This window comes from Schistocerca gregaria, chromosome 2, assembly GCF_023897955.1.
Source record: "Schistocerca gregaria isolate iqSchGreg1 chromosome 2, iqSchGreg1.2, whole genome shotgun sequence".
NCBI lineage: Eukaryota > Metazoa > Arthropoda > Insecta > Orthoptera > Acrididae > Schistocerca > Schistocerca gregaria.
Window position 1 is genome coordinate 523787580 of NC_064921.1, and position 19408 is coordinate 523806987.

General features: G+C 44.5%; 1 protein-coding gene across 1 annotated transcript in view; it reads left to right on the forward strand.

Moving 5' to 3' along the window:
• The window catches only part of LOC126330168 (protein FAM43A), a 592769-nt gene that overhangs the window by 383973 nt on the left and 189388 nt on the right, over positions 1–19408 (forward strand). The window lies entirely within an intron of this gene.

Genomic DNA, 19408 nt, shown 5'->3' on the forward strand with positions numbered 1-19408 from the left:
TACGTTGGGTTCACAGTTTGTTTTCTGGCAGGAAATATATCGACAGCGCTGTGCATTACCATTTGTTTTTAAATTTTTTAAGCGATCGTTTGAGATGATCTCTAATGAAACTGCCTTTACCAAGAAGCAAACACAATGTTTAATAGCGCAGTTTTGCCGTTTGAAGCTCACGTATCGCCATCTAAAATAAGAAAACAACTGTACGGAGACCTTACTGAAGCTAGAACGCCGGTGATATCAATCTTGCCTCTAAACAACGTGGCTCGTGAGCCAGAAAGCTAAGTGGAGGTTCCCCGCGGAGGTGATGTAAACACGCGGATGTGAGCAGAATGCGTAGGAGCCACAAGGCTGCGAAGCTGGCACGGGCAGGACAGACACAGTAGCGGAGCCTGCCGCACAGAATCTGAATAGCCACAGCGTGGCCTCGCCAACGTGAATCTCTCTTGTAATTCATGACGATCACCTCCACTGCGGTCAGGAATGGGCCTTGCTGCGATGTGCCAGTTTAAAAACGGTTGCAGATCTCTGCAACATGAAGTTTCTGACAGAAACTGCCTCAGTGAAGACCGCATTGCCATTTACCCCACTCATCTCTGCTGTTGCAGACAATTGAGTGTGGTGTTCGAAGGTCGTCAGGGCAGGCAAGTTGGAGGGTCCTCGAGTTGTGCGGTGACGACTCTTCGCAGCACTGCCTGTTGTCGACAGATGCATTTGCCCCAGAAGCCAGGGAAGAGATAGAACGAGGGTCATTCCGACCTTAGCGCCTCTTAAATATCTGTGTTGACTTACAGTGTCGTAGCCTGGTTATGGTGGCGTGATGCTGATTTTTAAATGTTCCCGGTAATGCCCTGTCTGTTAAATTGTCCTGCGATAGGCAGCAGCAGGAGGGAAGCGTTCCAAAATGGCGTCTGGCATCGAGAGGCCCATAAGAGATCTGTGATTTTATGCCTCACACTTATACTAATAGCGCCAGTTGAAATCCACCAACGCTTGCGAAAGGTGTATGGTGACGATGCAGTAGACATAATTACTCTGAGGCTGTGGTTATTGTCTTTTAGTAGTGGTCGACAACAAATCACATTCCGGTCGATGCTGCTCACATCCAAACCTGCAAAAGTCAGATAGTCGGATAGGTACCGAACGTTGCATATCGACATGGCATCAACCAAAGTTCCGATATAGTTTGTGCTACGAGCTGTCGTCCGGGAGAACGTGAGTAAACGGAAAGTAATAAATAATACCTGACCCATGGACCGTAGAAAAAGCATAACTGTGAGCGTCTGTCGTGTATAGCTTCCGCAGAAAAGTCGGTAGAGCCTTAGATTGTCTACCAAGGGTACCGGGTTCCAGTCCTGTTCATGCCATTTTTGTACACTAGTACGTGTGGAAAATATTATGTGGGATAACATGTTTCTGACTTGTAAAAGGACTGTTCGGTATCCGTAGCAACGTTCTAACGGCAGTCCGCTTTCGCTTCTTTTATTTGAAAGTTGCAAACCTATAGACTACATTTGTGGTTTCACAGAGTAAACATAAACAATTGGAACAGATGAACAATGAAACAATTGCATCACACATGTCGAAGTATTAACAGTAATAATAATAATTGTTATTATTAATGTAATAGTAAATATATCTAAAACAGTATTACAATAATTATTGATATAACGCAATAATAATAATAATAATAATAATAATAATAATAATAATAATAATAATAATAATAATAATAAATTGTATATCAACACAGTATCAACCAAAATTCCCATATAGTTTGCGCTATGTGCTGACGTCCAAGAGAACGTGCGTAAACGGCATGTAATAAGTAACAGCTGACCAACAGAGCATAGGAAAAACGCCTTTTGTGTAGAACTTCTCTGGGAAAGTGGGTAGAGCGTTAGTTTTTCGTACCAAGGATCTCGGGTTCGAGCTCTGGTCGTGCCAGATTTTGTCTTGTGAAACTGCTAATAATCATAATAATAGTTATGGTACAAAAACTGGCATGACCAGAGCTTGAACAAGGGACGCTTGGAACGACAAACGAATGATCTACTGACTTCCCCAGACGAGTCCTACACAAAAGGCGCTTTTCCTAAGCTCCGTCGGTCAGGTGCTACTTACAGTTTACGCACGTTCTCCTGGACAACAGCAGACAGCACAAACCATATCGAAGTTTTGGTTGTTACTCTGTCGATACACAACGTTCAGTACCGACCTGACTGTTTGAGGTTTGGGTATCGTGTGACATCAGCGTGTTTTTGTTTGTACACAGGCATCTAATACCATTCTCTCTCTCTCTCTCTCTCTCTCTCTCTCTCTCTCTCTCCCTCTCTCCCTCTCTCCCTCTCTCCCTCTCTCCCTCTCTCCCTCTCTCTCTCTCGGATAGTATCTGGCTACTGAGCTAATGGTATCAGAAAGTTTAAGAAACACTATTGTGCATCTACATCAAGAGTATGCTGTGGACACTCCCGTGTTCCAAGATGACATCAGCCGTGCTCACAGGTCTTCACGTAAATGTTTCTGGTCTGATGAACAAACTGGCACAGTATCCCATCTAACGGGCCGCTAAATCACCCGATCTTAAGCCCGTAGAAAAAGTCAGGGACTACATGTAAGAGCGTGTAAAATGAGGAATCAAGATCCAAGCACGTTGGTAGCTCTGTAGAGTCTAATTGCCAGTGCAGGACTTGGTCTGGATGTGGCATACCCGAAGAACGTTGTGCGCTCTCGCCCTAAACGGAATGAGGTCATTAAAACGGGTGAACGTGTGACGTAACCTCTTGGTCATTGTGCTTTGTCTAAAGTGGGAATGAACGAGTCGAGTGAAATATGGCTTTCATATGTATACATTCTGCTTTTATCACCTCATTGGACCATTACAGTCTATGATTTACTGGTTATCTTCTTCAGTAGGTTTTCTTTGCGAATTACCCAGTATGTTCTCATTGGGTCTGATCTTTTCTTTACGTTCCTCGTCTGTAACTACAGTTTTTGTATCGTTTGTCTGTTTTTGGTTTAAAACTTATTTTTATGTTTTTCGGTTTCTTTAAATTTTCTGTTTTGTTTTACAAATTGCCGAGGATTAATTCTACCTCTTTCATATCGTCCCTGACTACTTTTATCTATTCTACTTCTTGCTTCATGTTCCAAAGATTCTCTTCTGTTCTTCTTAATAATCTGATTTCTGGTGTCCTCATAGTGTGCCCAAGCAAAAAAGATCCTTTTTTCCCGTCTAGTACCTGTACTGGGTTCCAGTTCGCCGTACATTCATTTGGCGCTATCCGCCATTGTCCATTTTTATATTTTTTTTTATTTACGCAAGTTGTAGTTGTTGTTCTTCTCTCTTCTTTTAGGATTCTGTCGATTATTTTTTCCTGGATGCCTCAGAATAGTTTCACTTCCGAGTGTGACCTCTGGTAGAACCCGTGCGCCGACTATAATACTACGTTCAAACTCACTTAAATCTTGATAACATACCGTCGTACTAACAGTTACTGCTCTGGACACTTGTCATGTATAGGCGTTGCCGACCACAGCGCCGTATTCTGCCTGTTTACGTATCTCTGTATTTTAATAAACATACCTGTACCAGCTTCTTTGGCGCTCCAGTGTATGTAGACCATGTTAATTTTTGAGCTTTCATCATTTTGTTAGTTTTTTCATACCGTGCCGGTTTCTCGTCCAAGTTGTACACTAAAATGTCTCCTAACAAGGGAATCTCCCCATCGCACCCCCCTCAGATTTAGTTATAAGTTGGCACAGTGGATAGGCCTTGAAAAACTGAACACAGATTAATCGAGAAAACAGGAAGAAGTTATGTGGAACTATGAAAAAAATAAGCAAAATATACAAACTGTGTAGTCCATGCGCAAGATAGGCAACATCAAGGAGAGTTTAAGCGCGGGGGCGCCCTGGTCCCGTGGTTAGCGTGAGCAGCTGCGGAAGGAGAGGTCCTTGGTTCAAGTCTTACCTCGAGTAAAAAATTTTCTGTCCGCAAAGTTATGATTTGTCCGTTCGTTCATTGACATCTCTGTTCACTGTAATAAGCTTAGTGTCTGTGTTTTACGACCGCACCACAAAACCGTGCGATTAGTAGACGAAAGGACGTGCCTCTCCAATGGGAACCGAAAATATTTGATCACAAGGTCATAGGTCAACAGATTCCTCCACAGGAAAACACGTCTGATACATTCTATACGACACTGGTGACGGCATGTGCGTCGTCACATGACAGGAATATGTTGTCGACCCACCTTACTTCTACATTTGGCGAATGGGTAAAAGGATTCTTCTACCTTGTCCGATTTAGGTTTTCTTATGGATTGTGAGAGTCACTCCCAAAAAAGTGATGAAAACATAAGAGTTTGTCACATAAACTGCACCAAATGAATGCAACAGTTTCACAGTCGCACAGTTTTCCCTGTGCTCTGTCAAAACGTATGTTTTTAACGTCTTCAAATTTTTCCGAATGTAGACCGTCAAATCCTACATATGTCCAAGCAAATCTGAACATGTCCTGGAATTTTGGAGAGCGAATTTGATTATGTGTGAGTGCCTGAACTTTGGTAATCGTCTGAAAATAAAAAAAATAAAATTTTCACTCGAGGAAAGACTTGAACCAAGGACCTTTCATTCGGGAGCTGCTGACTCTAACCACGGGACCACAGCGCTCCCGAGCTCACATTCTCCTTTATGTTGCCTATCTTTCGTATGGCCTACTCAGTTTGTATGTTTTGCCTATTTTTTAATAGTTCCACACAACTTCTTCCGGTTTTTTTTTATTTATCTGTGTTCAGTTTTTCAAGGCCTAGCCACTGTGCCAGCTTATAACTAAACCTGAGGGGGGTGCGATGGGGAGGTTCCCTTGTAAGTAATCCAAATTGTTCGTGTTATTGACAGTTACGTGGCGGATTACTAGTGGCTCTGCTTCACAATGCCAGAGCAGGTAAACATTGGTTGTTACAGAATGTTTAAGAGTTTGAAAATGGAACCGCTAGGAGTGTTGAAGCAGAGCTAGGTGTGTAGGGCTGTCAGCGGCGAATACAGCAGGTAGCGCAGTAGCTGCCTGCCTGCCGGCCGGCCCCCCACCGGGAGCCGCTTTTACGACGGCGAGGCGAGGCGGCGAGCTTCGAGCCGTAACGAGCAGTAGAGGCCCCCCGGCGCCGCCTTATCAGCTGCTCTTCCGCTCCGCGCCGGCGCAAGTGCGAACGCAGCAGTGTCTCTCCAAAACACTGCCGCCGCCACCACTCACTCTCGCCGAGTTCTTCCTCGAGTAAATTTGTGCTGTGTGGAACTGAAACAATGGAGCAAATACACAGCCGTCACTAATTAATCTTCGAGCAATATGACTATCGAGCTAACAGAAATCTTTATCGTGGACTTTCAGCAATCTTCTGACACTCTTCCCAGCCTGGCTGGCCGCGTTTCCAAATACGTTAAGAATACCTACCAATCGCAGAGGGCGCTCTGCATACGGTCAACATAACGTGTTCCGAAGTTGAGACAATTACTATCAATAGACAGCTGTAACTGTACCATCCTCTTCGTAGCGATAGAAAACTACGCTACTGGCCATTAAAATTGCTACACCAAGAAGAAATGCAGATGATAAACGGGTATTCATTGGACAAATATATTACACTAGAAGTAACATGTGATTATATTTTTACGCAGTTTGGGTGCACAGATCCTGAGAAATGAGTACCCAGAACAACCACCTCTGGCCGTAATAATGGCCTTCATACGCCTGAGCATTGAGTCAAACAGGACTTGGATGGCGTGTACAGGTACAGCTGCCCATGCAGCTTCAACACGATACCACAGTTCAGCAAGAGTAGTGAGTGGCGTATTGTGTCGAGCCAGCTGCTCGGCCACCATTGACCAGACGTTTTCAATTGGTGAGAGACCTGGAGAATGTGCTGGCCAGGGCAGCAGTCGAACATTTTCTGTATCCAGAAAGACCCGTACAGGACCTGCAAAATGCGTCGTGCATTATCCTGCTGAAAGGTAGGGTTTCGCAGGGATCGAATGAAGGGTACAGCCACGGGTCGTAACACATCTGAAATGTAACGTCCACTGTTCAAACTGCCGTCAATGCGAACAAGAGGTGACCGAGACGTGTAACCAATGGCACCGCATACTGTCACGCCGGGTGATACGCCAGTATGGCGATGACGAATACACGCTTCCAGTGTGCGTTCACGGCGATGTCGCCTCCTGAACCCACCGATTCCATATTCTGCTAACTGTCATTGGATCTCTACCAACGCGAGCAGCAATGTCGTGATACGGTAAATCGCAATCGCGATAGGCTACAATCCGCCCTTTATCGAAGTCGGAAACGTGATGGTACGCATTTCTCCTCCTTACACTAGGTATTGCAGCAACGTTTCACCAGGCAACGCCACCGTTCAACTGCTGTTTGTGTAGGACAAATCGGTTGGAAACTTTCTTCTTGTCAACACGTTGTAGGTGTCGCCACCGGCGCAAATCTTGTGTCAATGCTCTGAAAAACTAATCATTTGCATATCCCAGATTCATCTTCCTGTCGGTTAAATTTCGCGTCTGTAGCACATCGTATCGTGGTGTAGCAATTTTAATGGCCAGTAGTATATTTTAAGACAAGTATCCGCTACAAAATTCACGTAAAATATCTGTATTGTTCACAAGTCTACGAACATGCGGTTCTTACTTCCAATAAGAGCCTGAGTTTCGTTAATTTCTTTCGAAACTGGTCTAATTTTCCCACGTGGGAAGCGGTTTCTATCTTCACACAGAATATCTTGAAAACTGAAAAATAAATAAATAAAACTTCTGCCCGAACAGGCCAAGAAGGCCCAACGGTACCGACCGACCGCCGTATCATCCTCAGTCCATAGGCGTTACTGGATGCGGATTTGAAGGGCCCTGTGGTGAGCAAACCGCGCTCAGTTTACAAGACCGGAGTCGCTGCTTCTCCATCAAGTAGCTCCTCAGTTTTCCTGACAAGGAATGAGTGGACCGAGCTTGCTAACAGCGCTAGGCAGACCGGATGGTCACCCATCCAAGTGCTAGCCCGGCTCGACTGCGCTTAACTTCGGTGATCTGACAGGAACCTGTGTTGCCACTGTGCCATGGGCGTTGACCTATTGAAAACTACTGAACTCAATAAAATACTTTTGTTTGTCATTGATTACCAAAATACATCACTTGCCAACAGATCTTTCCCAAGTTGCGTACCATATGGCCGTTTACTACGCATGTATAAGCTTCGGAGGAAGACACTCTTTGCAGTTGTGCCAGTATTAAACTCGTACCAAGTATGAAGTTCAAAATTTTGAGCCGTGAGTTACGACTCGAATCACCCACCCTCTACAATAGTTGCGTGAAGCGGCTGCTTGTTGCTCGTTGTCCAGAGGTCGCCAGAAGCGCGCCGTTCGGGGTGGGCGGCCAGTGTCTGCATCTTCGCTTCAGGTGTGGCGATGGTGGCGACACACGAGTGTCGTCTGCTGTTGAGCGGCGGTGCACAAGCTGTGTGCCGCGCAGGTGGCACTTGAAGGAAACATCAGTTCTGCAGTCATTTCCATTCCGATTGTGATTCACTGTTAAGTTGTGCTGTAAGTTGGAGAGTTTCAGGATTTTCACTGAGCGAGGCGGCGCATTAGTTAGCACACTGTAATCACATTCTGGAAGACGACGTTTCAAACCCGCGTCCGGCCATCCAGATTCAGGTTTTCCTCGATTTCCATAAATGGCTTCAGGCAAATGCAGCAATGGTTCGTTTGAAAGGGCACGGCCAATTTCCTTTCCCATCCTTCACTAATCCGAGCTTGCGCTCCGTCTCTAATGACCTCGTTGTCGACGGGACGTTAAACACTATTCTCCTCCTCCTCCTCTTCCTCCAGGATTTTCCTGTTCATTGTTGTTCTTCCTAACGGGGGGAACCGCTGCAACCCGTAAGTGTGTTTCGCCCAAATACGTTTCCATCGTTAAAGATTGATTTGAATTAGACCCTAGCGAAGGGCGCTCTTATGGTGGTAGTATGTTTAAGTGGGTGATCATCTCGTAGGTAATCGTTCGACCCAGTATTTGATTTTGCTGGATCAGTCTACTCTGTTTTTATTCCAGAACTGCGCACAAATTTCAGATTTAGATGTTTTTGTGTCAGCTCTTATTTTATTATAGTTGTCAATTGTCTCCTGAATTAATGCCCAGTTACCCATCGTAGATCTTCCTATCGTGTATAGTTCATTGGTTGTAAGCTTGTGTTCTTATGTTCTTGATAAGTTATGTTTAGATAGGTGTGCAGGCCAAAAATAACCCTCGCGTTATGTGTCACTGCCGAGTAGCATAGCTTGATGATGTTGGACAATACATAGGAAGAATAACTACAGTGGTCAGAAACTCACTGGAAGAAATACATCTACATCCACAGTGAACCGAACAGAAATGCAACTTCTCTATTCAAAGACAACAATTATATTGAAGTCGCCGCCATGTATGATGATGGTCCTCTCGACATTACGAAAGGTGGGACATGGTTCTTAATACAATGCTGTGTAGGTGCTCCCAAGCTGGCCACAAGTTTGATAAAGCGGTTCTTGGGGTTGGATACTTCATTTCTCCGGCAGCGTGGTTGACAACTCGTGGGTGGTCGTAGGTGCATGTGGGTGTGCCGCAGTACGTCTTCCCAACACGCCCCACGCTCAGTATATGGGACTGAAGTTGGGAGAACCGGCAGGCCAGTCCATTCACCGAATGTGACAAGTTGACGGGTCAGTGTACGGTATTCAAATTTCTGGAGGTCAGTACGTTCATGATTCACTATGTCTCCCCACAGCATAACAAATGGACCACTAAAACAATCATGTTTGACAATTCTGGACGTACCCCACTTGACGAGAGGTGCAAACAAATAATGCATCCTGGAAAGTTCTACGTATGGTCCAAGGTTCAAATGGCTCTGAGCACTATGGCACTTAACATCTGAGGCCATCAGTCCCCTAGAACTTAAAACTACTTAAACCTAACTAACCAAATGACATCACACACAGCAATGCCCGAGGCAGGATTCGAACCTGGGACCGTAGCGGTCGCGCGTTTCCAGAGTGTAGCGCCTAGAACCGCTCGGCCACTGCGGCCGGCGTATGGTCAAGGTCCATCGAACTGTGTTACTTGGAAGTGACACGTCATACGAATGTTAGTTTCGTCTTTACGTTCTGCACACCAATGTCTTGTAAGGCCAGGAATTTTGCCGCGTTTGCATTTTGCTCCTAAGACGTTAAGTTAATGTTTATTTGTTAGGTTTGTGCGTAAGTAATGTTTTTTGTGTTCTTATTATGTTCATGTGCTCTGATTTGCTATATTGTAACTATTAGTAATTGTTTTTAAAATTGGCAAGAATTTACATACGCACAACCCCACTCCTAAGGTTTTCTGCGCCTGTCTCTGTCTCCTACGAAAATTAATAAAAATTCTCTTATTCGCTTATTAAGCATGTGAAAAATCTATTTTTAATTTTATTTAGAGCAACAGTTTAATATCCACTAAAGCTCCAAAGTCGAAAATGTCAGTACGGTAGAGCTCCCATCGTGTGTGGCTGGCGGGAGCAGTCCAGACAGCCAGCTGTCAAATGCAAACTCCAGCTAGCTCCAAATCATCCGGGTTAATGCGGACCCGACATTGCGCGGATTATCGAAAAACGCGGATATTCTAAAACGCTTTTGTTTTCACCGGGAACTGCAATTTACTGTAGTTAACAAAACATGCCACATGCTACATTCGGAAGCCTATTACATTACCTAGTCGTTACTCGCCGGAAGCTAACAACTTATTTGCAAAACTACACTTAAAAACACACAGTTCCGTACGCCTTACTTTCGAATCGCTTTGGGAAATTATCTTCTAATTTTTTTCTGTTTCTGTTTTCCATTCAACTTCTTGATGACTATGGTCCTCATTTTCGGTGCAGTCAAAACATCCGAATGAGTAAAGTAGTTATCAGTCCGCAGATTCTTTTCAACACCGGTGCTGCATTAGAAATGGTCTTGTTCGAAGTGGTAGGCCGTTGGCCTCATCTGACCTTTACAGTTTTACGTACTTTGAGACAGGGCGATCTCGAGGTTTTTCTCATCAACAGACACTGCTGGAGGTGAAAGAAAGGATAAGTGACGGTTGAAAACGCTAGGACCGGCGCGGCATCGACTCAAGATCTTTGGATTTTCAGTCTCGCACTTTACCAATGAGCCACGGAGCCACGTAAAATGAATTTTATCCTGCATACTTCAATAACGAATCAGTGCATTCCAGTGCCTCGGTGTACGTGATATAGGTTTCTTATGTTGCCAAAACTTCTCTTTCTCGATCAAACACACTTTCTGTACTATTTCCGCGTCGTTCAGCTCTTCAACTTTCCATTCATAAGCATCGCTATTTAACCATCCGCAGATACATTTCCCATCTCTGTTTTCGCTACTAGAATTTTGCATTATAAACGAAAATTTTTGTTCTAGTTATAACAGAATAGTTCGTTCTTTTTTTTTTTTTTTTTTTTTCCAACATATCCGAACTACGCGTAGATAATCCGGAAGCTAATTAAATAGCAGTTTACTGTACCCTAACTCGGCCTGTAAAAGGGGAGGTGTGTGGCGTGGAGTGATTCATCTCCTGTTGATGGATTTCCACGACGGCATGGGTTCTTATCGTCTGCAAAACTTAAAAGAACTGTTAAAGGGCGCATGACGGAGATTCTCTGTAGGGTAAGCGAGAGTAAAGATATGTGGTAAAAACTAACTATTAGAGGGTACAGAATGACAGCACCTATGTTGAGACATCAGGAAATAATTTATACGCCACTAGAAGGAAACGTACCGGAAAAACTATATGGTTCGGCAGAAACTTGAATACCGGTATGTACACTGAGGTGAGAATAGTCATGGGATACCTCCGAATGTTGTGTCGGATCTCCTTTTACCCGGCGCAGTGCAGCAGCTCTACGTGGCAATGACCCAACAAGTCGGTTATTTCACGCAGTTTTGCTTGTCTGTTAGCACTGATAACTCTACACAACCGCTGCTGCCCTCGGTCGTTAGGTGAAGGCCGTCGGCTACTGCGTAGTACGCGATCAGAGTTAATGCTTGGAGTTCGGTATTCTCGGCACCCTCTTGACACTGTGGATCTCGGAATACTGAATTCCCTAACTGTTTGCAAATTGGAATGTTCCATGCGTCTAGCTCCAACTGCCATTTCACGAATGAATTTTGTTAATTCTCGTCGTGCGGCCACAACCACGTCGGAAACCTTTTCACATAGATCACATAACTGACAGCTCCGCCAATGCACTGCCCTTCTATACGTTGTGTATACTACACTACCGCGATCATTATATGTGGATATAGCTGTCCCATTACTTTTGTCACTTTAGTAATATACATAACGTGAGTGCAACAAACAATTACTGACGTTTGGCGTAAATACTGCTTTAGGGGGGAAGGAGTAAGATGAACGCTGAGCATTCCTACAACAATCACAACAATCATGGTGGCCACGCGATTGCGTTAAAATCCATACTTTTGGGGCGGAGAGAAGCTTTTGAAACTCTCAGCCATGTTCTTAGTCATAAAATGACTATTCTAGCCACATAGTAGGCAGAATTTTCTCGATGTGGGACGCATTGTTCTTTGTACTCACGATCTAGCACAAGAGGATTCTTTTTCCTGTAACTTAAGAATTCCTTCCAGCCGGTTTTGCTAAAAATGCCACGAAAACACTTCTTGAATCGTTTCAGTGCTCCCACTGCCTTCTGTTGGGCTAGCAATGGCTCTAGACGAGAGTTCTCCGGCGTTTTCCACGCCGACATTCATTCGTCTGCAAACATGACTTCCTCGACGAACATCTCCGATCGTCGGTAATCTTGCGCCTGAAATCTAATTCCTCCGTTTTTTTTTTGCCGTTGTGTTCTATTGCGAGTCTTACGTGAGAGGAGTATTAAGTTTATGTTGACATTCGTCGAAAGTTTATTTTGGCATTCGTCGAAAGTGCGCTCCCGGAATTTCAAAAGTGTACTTATCTCTTACAGCGTCTTCCACAGATGATCATCTCCGTGGTGCTCTCGCGTTAAGGAAATCATTCGGTGGCGAAAGTCGATTATTTACCTCTGCCTCAACTATCACTTCTCCCTAGTGAATTCCATACAGACGTGCACTATTGAAGAATCGACTAATCGCTGTTTCTGTAAAGCACTTCTTTCTAGGTTGTAAACATTTTCTTAGGATTCTCCCGGTTCACTTCAGTTGGGCATGTGCTTCGCATTTATGTGATCACTACACATTAGATCGCTCCGAATGCTTAGTTCTAAATATTCTAGGTTAGTACTGTTTTCAAGCTTTACTGCCATTCTTGGCGTAGAACAATAATAGCATGGGGGTAAACTCTGAGTCCCTACACGGAAAGCCTAGAAGTCACATAAATGAGAGACTTGGTTAGACTGCTGTGGGAAAGAACAGAATAGTTCCCACCTGCGTTGTTTTCACAGTCAGATGTAGATTTACCGCCATCCTCCGTCGCAGAAGAGCTCACGGGAGCTGCTATTGGAACATGGAGCTCCACGTTACGTGGAGGCTCCCGGACAGTAATAAGATTCCTAGGTGCTGCGTCTACCTCGACCGGTGATAATCCTTTTCCGCAACGCGGACAAATCGCTTCCCTAATCTATGAAAGCACAAAATAGTGTACTTACAGGATACCGTGGCTGTCACGATGCCATGACCGTGCACTGTCTCAGTTAACTAGTTACAGGGAGCTACAGTAACGCAGACACAGAAATGAATCAGACTGTAATTTATTAATAGTCCTCACCATTTGCAAACAATAAGTTCTCTGCTGTGGTGACGCCCACTCAGTGTCTTGACTCGTGTGAGGGGAGGTTGCCACCCAGCTGAGCTGGGCAGTTGAGATCGATATGGCGGCGCCTACGGTGGGGCTGGGCTCCTGTTATCACGGGCACCTGCGGGGCAACGCCAGTTCCCAGGGGGGAGGGGGGGGGGGGGCGGCGGGACAAGTCGCCGGATTAGGGGCGACCTACTTCCAGCCAGGGTGGAGCAACCGTCTGTGTGGCAAGCAAGCTAGCATCGCCGAAGGGGCTATCAAACGAGCTGCTAGCCTTTTCGACAATGTTTTGTGCAAAAAAATCTTTTTTATGACATGGTCAGGAATCGCGATTAAAATAAGCAAAGCATTATACGTCTTTGCGTGTGTAATAACAAATTATCAAATTTGTTCTCTGTAGATAGTGTGGTAACGTGATATGTCGAAAGAAATAAACGACTTTAGGCTTCAGTGGGGCATTGACCGAATCCAAAGCGGACAGATGAAAATTTGTGCCGGATCGGGAGTCGAACCTGGTTTCACCGCCTTACATGAGCGGTCGCTTTAACCGGTTGTCTGTCCGACCACGTCCCCCATCCGACACAAATCATGTCTATTACACAAAGACAAAAAAGGCGACCCACCGAAGGAATTATACGAGTAGGACAGAAATTGGTAGATGAGATGTGCTTGTACAGACAGACAAATGATTACAATTTCAGAATAATTGGACGATATATTCAAGACAGGGAGCTACTCAAATTGAGCAAGTCAATAACGCCCGTATGCAAGCAGTTTCGGTTTCGGACTGGTTGATGAGTTGTCAGATGTCGTACTGAAGAACATCGTGCCATATTCTGTCCAACTGGCGTGTCAGAATCCCGAACTGGCTGGAGGTCCTTGCACATAACGCTCCAAACGCTCTGAAAAGGGGCAGATATTGGGCGATCTTGCTGGGCAAGACTGGCTTGGTCAAACACGAACACAAGCAGTGGAAGCTCCCGCGTTGTACGGGCGGGCATTATCTTGCTGAAATATGAGCCCAGGAAAGCTTGCGTAGAATATAGCCGACGAACAGCAGCGCTGTAAGGCTGCAGCGGATGACAACAAAAGGGGTCCTGCAGCACCCAACTACATTCCAGCCTATTATTCTACGCCCCGATTCGTTGCACTTCATGGAAAGCTATCCTGGGCTTACATTTCAGCAAGATAATGCGCGCCCGCATACGGCGAGAGTTTTTACGGCTTGCCGGGTCGCTCCCCAGTTCAAAACGTTTGAAGCATTAAGGGCGGGGGCCCTCCAAACCAGCTCGGGATTTTGACGATCCAAAGCACCAATTGTACGAAATTATTTTGGCTCGATATCTCTGAGGAGGATACCCAAAAACCCTGTCAGTCAGTGCCAAGCCGAATAACTGCTTGTTTAGGAGCCAGAGATGGACCAACGGGTTACTGACATACTCAATTTATGGAGCTCATTATCTTTAATAAACCATACAATTTCTTTTTTCTGAAACTGTAATAAAAAAAATGGTTCAAATGGCTCTGAGCACTATGGGACTCAACTGCTGTGGTCATCAGTCCCCTAGAACTTAGAACTACTTAAACCTAACTAACCTAAGGACATCACACACATCCATGCCCGAGGCAGGATTCGAACCTGCGACCGTAACAGTCGCACGGTTCCGGACTGCGCGCCTAGAACCGCGAGACCACCGCGGCCGGCGACTGTAAACATTTGTTTGACTGTATACGTATATCATATCTACCGATTTCAGTCTCCGTTAGGATAGTTCTTTCGTGGTGTTTCGTTATTTTCTTCTTCCTTCTTTTCTTCCATTTTTCCCCTTAAAGCATGAATCGTATGGATGATGCCTGTTCTTTTGGACATGTATTTCAGAGGGAACAGACTCCATCTACACACATTTCACATTTTGTCTTCTAGCACAACAGCTTGTTATGCGAGGTATAAACTGTACAGGAAAGCCATATAATTTTTTTGATGAAACATAAGATTATTTTAATTCCGTCAAATGGTCTCGATCTTTAATGGCTTTTTGTCAGTATCAAAGCCAGTTAACGTCAGTAAACAATTACTACAGCTGTACAACAAAAATTTGGTATGCTGATGCTTCTTTTTTACCATTTATTCAGGCAAAGACGTAGTGTGGAGGATCGTCAGTATCTGAACAGAATATAGGCTAAGGAATGCCAGGATGCTTACTGTGAAACAAAGATTTTTATTTTTGACTAGAAACGGGAAAGAAAAGTTGTGAGGTGCGGGGGAAGCGTTTCCAACGTCTTACGTAAGCATGTTTTCTTTTTCGTATTCGCTTGTTAGTGGCTAAGTGCCTCACGGCTTCTTCACTTTATCTTTCTTGTTCACTGAGCCACAACGCAAGCTGTGCCGTATCGCTTGTTGTTTCATGTACGGCTTGAAACCAGCCTTATGACAGCCTGAAAGGCAGTGTCCTGTTAGTCAAAAGATGACAGTGTTATCTCCACTTCGTAATATTTAGGGGTGGCTGTCAATATCGTCGTCGTCGTCAGTCTGAAGGCTGATTCGGTTCAACTGCCCATGCTTCTGTATCTTGTGCGTAACTACTGCAATCTACATCCATTTGAAACTACTTATTGTATGCAGGATTTGATGTTTCGCTGAAATATTACTTCCGCACTACCAAATTGACGATTCCTTTATATCTCAAAATGTGTTTTATTAGATTTACTCTTCTAATTTTCAGCATTCTTCTGTAGCACCACATTTCAACAACTTCTATTGTCTCAGCTGTTTATATTCCATGTTTCATTTTTGTGCAAGGGTACGCACCACATAAATACTTCAGAAGAGACTTCGTAACATTTACGAGGCGTATTCAGAAAGTAAGGTCCGATCGGTCGCGAAACGGAAACCACAGTGAAAATCAACAGTTTTTTATTCGTAACAGTTACCCATATCTTCCAGCTACCTCTCTAAATAGTCGCCGCTCCAACTTAATACATGTTCGTAGCATTCCACAAACTTTCCAGTATCCTCGTCACAGAAAGCAGCTGCCTCTGCTTTCTGGCAATTCCCAGCGCTGGTCTGCCTTTCGTTGTTTGTGGCAAAATGTTGTCTTCATAGCCAGCGGCTTATGTGAGCAGAGATGAACATCGGAGGGAGCCAATTAAAGGCTATATTGTGGGTGATGAAACGCTTCTCATCGAAAACGCTGCAGGAGCGTCTTAATTGCCCCTGCAGAATATGGCTGACAATTGTCTTGAAGAAAGAAACGCATGGCATTTGTGTTATGTGGGCTGCATAGCTTCAGGCGAAATCTCTCACCAGGTCCTCATACTTCGCAGGAGACACTATATTCTAGGCATCCTCACGTGCTCACTGTACGCTTAGAATTGAAAAGAGCGAAGTGCTGCGATCGTCGGCAATACTACAGATATTACCTAACATATCTGTGTAAAATTTCATAGAATTTTCACAGTGGTTTCCATTTCGCTCCAGATCGGACCTTACTTTCCGAATACGCCTCGTAGATTTTTATTAGAGGTCAAAAAATTCCTGTTATTTGGAGACGTTTTTCTTGCTATTGGCAATGATGTATTTTATATTCTCTCCACTTCGTCCATCAAAATTATTTTGCTGCCCAAGTAGCTAAAAATATCGACTAATTTTATTGCCTGTGATTCCCCCAGCATTGCCTAATTTAATTCTGTTCCATATTCATTTTTTTCTCTTTTTTGGTGTTTGCCTTATATTCTTTTCGATAGTCAATAACACTAACTCTGTTCAACTAATCTTCTAAATCCTCTGCTGCCTGTGATAGAATTTGTTCTGTGTGGAAAGGAAATCACAGTTCATGGAAAAGAAATAACATAGGTAATAATACAAAGAGCACATCACGAATACGACTATTGAACTAAATTAATAAACAGTTTGAACAAAATACAACGCGCTTCCCTTTCGGAAAAGGCACACACACATCACCCATAAGGATTTAGACCACTGGGCCAATGAATGATAAGATGGAATTGCCAACACTGTCAGTAAGAACTAGGATGCACTGCCTAGTATGTGCTGAAAGAACGTTGTAATAGACAGTGCCTTTTCATCGTCCACAATAGGAAGGAATGATACCATTTCTTTTCATAGCGACGTAAAGCTGAGTTATCTGCTTATGTCAGGGCATTGTTCGTATAGGCAAATGGCTTTTCACATAATATTCATCAAGATTGCTTTATGCTGCTGTATTATTCAGTACGAAATATCCTCGGATTGCATAACGCTAGGTCTCGAAGGTAATGTGAAAGTGCTGCTATTGACTAATCTGACGTTCTGATTTCAGATCTGCGAAAGGAAGGAATGATAATTGATTGGCTCGACTTTGTCTTTCGTCGTCGAGGATATCGAAGAATATCTCAGTATTAAAAGGACGGTGGAAGGAGCAACTTCAGCCTACTAAAGGATCCAACATGGTTTACGGCAACCACAGCAAGCGTAAAGCATGTTTTCTAATAAGAGGTCAAATTACACCTCTCCCGAAGGCGACGCTTAGTTTCTTAGCCACTGCACCATCTAGCTCGATTTATGTGATCAGTTTCTAACAGTTGCCAAAGTATTAGAATTTTATTCGTGTCACTGGCCTTCAGTAATGCGTTAGGAATTTTCTATTTTTCAGTTGCTGTCACATTTTAAAATTCTTTGAGGCTCGTCTGATTTCTTCGCGATATGTTTTTTTTCTGTTGTACTTGCTCAACTAACTGTTACATAACTTTATTTCATGGTATTAATTTTGCTCCATTATCCGTTACGAAGCGAACGATGTGGTTGGGGGAGACAATTTCGTATACAGCATAGGGTTTAGAAGTAGTAGATGTGTGTAGTCTGTGAGTCTATGAGGGAATGGGCTGGTGATTCATTTGATGCAAATAAAGCGGAAGCCACTGTTGCTGTCAACGCCTTCGGAAATCGCATTACCTCACCCACGGTGGGCAGCAAACGGGAGCCTCACTTCGTGCCCCTTGTGAAACTACTTCAGGCACTATCAAACAATATATGAAGATAAAAAAGTTTTGGATCTAGAACTGCTCTAACAGAGCGCACAGAACGAGCAGAAGAAGACGCTAAGGCTAATAATGATCACGGATGGAGGGTCGGTTTGTGTGTGTGTGTGTGTGTGTGTGTGTGTGTGTGTGTGTCACTAGCTGACTACGTATAAGAATTTAAACTTTGAACTCACAAAGTAGACACACGTCCGTATTGAATCTTTGAAGGTGCTCTGTGACCGGTTACGATCTTGAGAAATTAATCTCAAGGCTATTTTACGCTTTTATACGCAGGTCTACCGTGATCTATGAATGGTTTTTTGCGCTGAAACTTACCAGACGTCTCGTGTAAATGTGAAACGACGTAGTGACAATGTAAGTAAATGCCTCAAGAGCATTGTTTAGGAGTCACTTAGGTCTAGCATGATAGAGCATTATTGAACTGTGATACACCAGAACATCGTCTTTGCGTAGTCGATGTTTAGCGCGCCTTGTTATTGTCACTAGAATTCTATTCGGAAAAAATGTAACACTGAACTTTACAACAATCTAGGACCCGTCATTGTTTTCCTTCTATACTTGTAACATTTGCTTTATTTTAATGTGATGAAACTGCAACACAGCGACAATATTTGAAACTTATCCTGGAATTTCAATTGAGCACCGAAACGTCGCAAACCTAAGATTAAAGTTTACCTGAGAAGAGCGTATGAAGCATAAGTGCAGGAGCGGGACGGAAGGTAGATAAACAAACTGAAGATGCGCCCCAGAGAGGAGAGAGCCTAGAGAGGTTACTCGTTTTGCTCTGGGAGCAGCCAGGCCGTGGATGTACGCGTCATTTTCACTCCTTGTGGACCCGCTTCGCTGGTGGGACAATGGTACACCAGAGGAGCAGAGACAGGCAGGGCAAGGCTGGCGGCTTGTCGGGGAGTGTGGGAGTGAGGGAGGCGGGGCGGTGGCGGTGAAAGTGGCCGGCCGGCGGCCTGGCCCGCTTCCGGCTGCAGCTGGCGCCGCCCACGCAGTTGCCGCTGCGACGCCGACTCCACTGTTACGACGAGAATTCGCACGCCGTTGCGTGTGGCGTTCGTTTCTCGTACAGCCGTTACTGCCCGGCGTCTACCGGGTGGTTATAATTAAACTTTCCCTACTTAACACGGACACTGATTATCACACGAGTACCAAACTCGGTAGCATTAATGTCCAGAGCATGAGGTGGCATGATTTCCATGCGTCACAGTTCCGTACAGTTCCACTATGGCTACCAGGTGCCGCGATCAGTCATCATGATTCATAGTCTTACACATCTGATCAATTTTTTGTATGAACAAGTTGGCGCTCAAGGACCAAAAGACTTGCAGTGTGACTGGCCAGCGCTGCTGCATTATGCTTGGCCAGCACGTCATACTGGCCCTACAGGAGAGAGACGCATTGAACTCAACAGGTTTCATACCAGATGAGGCCCCACCGCACATCCCTCGTCAAGTTGCCCTGCTTCTCCGGAACACATTTGGAAACGATCGAATTA